The 5,056-nt window shown below is 39.3% G+C and overlaps 1 long non-coding RNA gene across 1 annotated transcript; it reads left to right on the top strand.

The window, feature by feature from the left end:
- Positions 1 to 1,636: 1,636 nt before the first annotated feature.
- On the top strand, positions 1,637 to 4,194 carry LOC138503597 (uncharacterized). The gene is made up of 2 exons (XR_011279672.1): positions 1,637 to 3,368; positions 3,748 to 4,194. It is a non-coding gene; the product is annotated as an uncharacterized lncRNA (long non-coding RNA).
- Positions 4,195 to 5,056: the final 862 nt, after the last annotated feature.

Here is a 5,056-nt window from a genome sequence, read left to right as displayed (position 1 = left end):
GTTTGGAAAACTAACACTAATTGGATTATGGGACCCAATAATACAAATAAAAAAAGATGGGTGACATTTTCAGACACTTCCTCTAGTAATTCAGGTAATGAGGAATTGAACAATCATGCCTCGGGCAATCACCCTTTTCGAGCAAGGGGCGGCCGAAGAGGCCGCAGAAACATCCCCCAAGGTCAAATGACACACAATATGCCGATGCAGAACGCCCCGGGACAAGGGATGATGCACCGGGACTTTCAGACCCGGAATCGAGCATACAGGTGGTAAATGAAACAATGCCAATTTTTAATTTATCCTCCCGTATATTAACACCTGCGGAAACATCAATTCTTAAATGTGGTCTATCTTTTGTTCCGACTCAAAATCCAAGTGCAATGTCTATCATGAGTGAAGTAAAAGGTTTTTTGCGTAAATTAAGGCTAAAGCTTTTCTTTTCGAATAATGTGACCTCTAGGGAATCCAACATCTCAGGCTTCTCTAAACCTTCCACCTTTACCCCCAACTCTAATGATTTGCCTCCAGAGGTCTTGATCTTTGAAAAATTAGTTCTCAAAGAAATAGAGAAAGTTATTGGCCATCCAAGAAATCGACAAGGACCCAATCTGACGCTTTCTGAGTTCGAGGCTATCGAGAGATTAGCCTCGGACCAATCAATAGTTATTAAGGCTGCAGATAAGGGTGGTGGGATAGTTGTTTGGGATGCTGATCGTTATGATCAAGAAGCTCTGAGACTTCTACACATTCCTGGGCACTATTCCAAATTGGTGAAAGATCCATCAGAAATGATTAAGCTAAAGGTACTCAAACTCACTGAAGAAGGAAACCAATCGGGTTTCCTTTCCACTAAAGAGGCTGAATTTATCAACCTGTCGGAAGATCGCATACCTTTATTTTACATTATGCCTAAAATACATAAAGATACTGAGAACCCCCCAGGACGACCTATAGTCTCGGGTTGTGGTTCACTACTGGAACCCCTTTCGAAATACATTGATTTCTTTATTAAACCACTGGCGATGGCCACGCCCACATTTCTTCTTGACTCGAGAGACGTCATCAACCTCGTTGAAACAAAAGCATTTGATCCCAGTACTCAAATTCTAGTAACGCTTGATATTGAAGCGCTTTATACAAATATCCCCCAGGATAGAGCGGTGGAGAGCCTGCGCATAATGCTAGATCGGCGCATACAACCACATTTGGTTCCCACAGAATTCCTATGTAAAGCAGCAGAGCTAGTCCTTAAGAACAGTTTTTTTAAATTCAAGGAGGAATTCTTTTTGCAATGTAAAGGGACAGCGATGGGGTGCACTTTTGCACCAAATCTTGCCATTATTTTCATGGCACTCTTGGAGGAAGAAAAAATCCTGTCAGCATTTAACCCATTTAGGGGCCAAATCAAGGTGTACCGTCGATACATCGACGATATACTTATGATTTGGGAAGGCTCATCAACATCATTGACTTTATTTGTTCAATGGCTTAATGCGGTAGACTTAGATATTCATTTCACTTTTGAATATTCAGTATCTAGAATTCCTTTCTTGGATTTGTCTATTTTTTTCAAAGAAGGGTATCTCTGCACAGAATTACATAGAAAACCCACAGAGAGAAATACCACGTTGAAATATGAGAGCCAACATCCAGCCAGTTTACTTTGTAACTTACCATATGGGATGTTCTTACGGCTACGCCGTAACTGCACAGATATCGCAGATTTTGTCAAACATGCAGCAATTTTGGAAAAAAGACTATTGGAACGGGGATATCCAAAGAAACTTATAAAAAAATCCAAAAAGAGAGCTCGATATATCAACAGAGACCTCTTATTGACACCCAAGCGAGACATTGAAAAGAAAGATGAATTAGTATGTGTCTCAACTTTTTGTCAACACAGTAATGCTATTAGAGGGATCATCTTAAAAAACTGGCGAATTCTTAATACATCAGGAACATCTATACCCAGACCTCTATTTGCTTTCAAAAAAAGTAAAAATTTGAAGCAAAAGATTACTCGTGCCAGTAGAACTTTTCCTAAAGTGCATACAATCCGCGATACCAATTCTAACCCAGTGGTGGGACACTATCCCTGCACTTCATGTGTTGCTTGTAAGTTTTCCAAAAAAACTACGTCATTTGATTCACAGACCAGAAAGTGGACCCTTCGTACCTTTACCACTTGTAAAAGTAAGAATGTCATTTATGCCATTCGTTGCCCATGCCAGTTGTTTTATGTAGGCAAAACAACCAGAGAAGTGAGTACCCGTATTAACGAACATCGTTCAAAGATCAGAACTCGAAACCTCAATGCCCCAATGGTAATCCATTTTGTCGAGATGGGCCATACGGCTGATCAGATGGAATGGTTTTGCATAGAAAAAGTATATGCACAAAACCAACCCCAACTATTAAAAAATTTAGATTACAAGGAACAAATGTGGATATTTAATCTAAAAACATTAACATTGGGCCTTAATACCATGGAACCATGGAATTCGAGTAACTAAATACTACCTGTCATAACATTTTATATATGTCGGGTAGTACACTGGTATACTGCCTAATCACGTGCGTCTTTCATCTGAGAGGGTACGGCCATTTAGAACGTAGGCCAGTTCAGTTTGTGGTCACGTGGTTAATTACGTGATCACATGATGTTTTTCACGCATATATCAATACCCTTGAAACGGTGATACTGTGTTGCACGCCACTTTCAATCGGACCCAGCTGGGATACGGGTGACTAGCTACTGTGAGAACTGGCGAGTTCTTTCGCTTAAGGTAAACATTCTGTCGTGTGGGGGCCTTTCGAATCACGGCGGTTTTCCAAATCGCTTCTTGCCTTTATTGTTTAGAGAAGGGAGCCCTACATCCTTGGCTTTCCGTTAAACCCCATCCGAGTCAAGTAATCTGGAGTCGGAAATATTGAGCAATTTTCAAATGCAACCCCTCCCCCCCTACCTTTTTGAAATTCTCTAAATAGTAAGCTTTTCAGCAAGCCGTATTTGTTTAGTCACAATTGTGGTATTAATTCATCAATTTATTTTCAATTGGAAGTAATTCACTTTGGGTGTAGCCAATAATATAATTGTAAGAACAACCGGTCTCTCACATACTCAAACTCTTGTGTTGTGTTTAGGCCCATATAACATCAGGTGCAGCCAACCCTGGATCCGGGGAGTCACCTTCAAATTTATGACCGCTGGTTGAACGAGCGTTTGGACATTCTCGAGAAGAACGTTGGCGTCCATACACTTCGCTATCTGCAGGAACTTCTACGGAGAAGCTATTGTTTAATATAAGTGAACACAGCGTACAATTTAAGGAAGAGACGCACAGCCTTCCATTGCATGAATGAAGGTTAGCTAATATTCTTTAGGTTTATCTTAAGTATGTGACTCTCGTGTCCTGTCCGTGGGCCGCTGTAGTGGAGGATCGACATATTGACCTTGTGATATTTATGTGTACATTTGTATATCTGTAGCATTGATTCTGTCTATGGCCTGGCTCTTATCTGCCTCTCGGAGACACCAATACAAGAGGGTAGCACTACTTTCTGCCAGACACCTCAGGTCCATCCTGGAACTTTTCCCGGGTTGGTAGCAGGCTCTTGTATATTATTACCTATTGTTCCACTATAGATATTTTTATTATGGATGTTATATGTTTTTTGTCCAAGTACAAGGGCTTCACACATTGATATGTATTATCTTTGATTTTCTTTCTTTCTTGATGTTAGAATATACTTTTGTTACTCCTGATGAAGACGTCACTACACTAAAGTATATACGTCGAAACCGGTCGAGTTTGGACTAAGATGAGGTCGTGGTTAGAAAACTCTGGGACCCATCTTAATTGCCTAGGCCACTGATGTCATCTGCTGTGGCCCGTCAAATTGATTTCATGTTCTTTCTATAAATCTTTCAGATGAATTAATTATGATGAATTTTCTTATAGATTTTATGTCGTACATTGATTGGTGTTTAGTATGAATGGTTTGTCTAAATGGATGGATGAGGTTGTATGCTTGGATGATTGAATAAGATGATTTTTATTATATAGATGTGTCTTTTTTAATAAAAGTTGTTTCCTGCTATGTAAATTGTTATTACAAGTGCAGATTTAATCATGATTTGTTTGATATATTAAATTAGTATCAGGTTTAATAAAATCCTTGATACCGTTATTTTTGAATTGTTTCCTTTGGATGTCTTTCCGCTATCTAAATCTTAATTAATACTCCAATCCAAAGCGTGGGGTTTCCTGTGTCTTTCAGAGAATACATCTTCTTGATACAGATACATGGTGTTTTCTGCTTCGGCCATAGCTACATCTGCCTCTTTTGCTATTAGTGGTTTTCCTAGTGGTTCTTGACTTCCTGTTACAGAAGGTTGACTACTGTCAGAGGAGTCCTTATCTAGTTGGGCCTGAATTTCCTCTTCCTGTTGCTGCTCATTGTGTAACATTGTTTTGTACTGCGTAAAGTTCACATCGGTGATAGCGCTTTCATTTGCTTTAAACGCATCTTCATAGCAGTCATAGTTATCTAGTATGTCTTCCTCTTTTCTCCATGGTTTCAAAAGTTGAAACAGAGACATGTAATATAGTTCTTTCTGTTGAGGAGTTTTTAATGATAATTTTACATGATTAATTAAGCTTCGTTTGGTAAGTTTCACTAAGCTCCCTTCACAACCCGTCACTCTATATCTACCTTTGCTTTCATCGGGTTTTATATTATTTTTGTATGCAAAGTTTTGAGCTATGTGGTATAGGCACATGCTTTCCAAAGTGCTACTCATGTTCGGATAGTATGTGTCCAGTAAATAGTTTTTTAGAATTTCTTGGCTGTTGGGATCATTTCTGGCAATTGTTTCTATGTCCTCATATGATTTCGAACTCTTTTTCTTGATTTAGCAGGATCAAGACTTAGCCATACTATGTTGTCTGATTTTCCATACAAAGCAGTACCGGTTAAACAATCTGCTGCTTCATAGGCGCCACATTCTCTATGAGAGAGCATTTTTATGCCTAGGCTGTACAATTTCTGT

Source organism: Ambystoma mexicanum, chromosome 11 (genome assembly GCF_040938575.1).
Source record: "Ambystoma mexicanum isolate Mex_15411 chromosome 11, UKY_AmexF1_1, whole genome shotgun sequence".
NCBI lineage: Eukaryota > Metazoa > Chordata > Amphibia > Caudata > Ambystomatidae > Ambystoma > Ambystoma mexicanum.
Note: the sequence above shows the minus strand (reverse complement) of the source record. Positions and strands in the feature narration are given on the sequence as shown.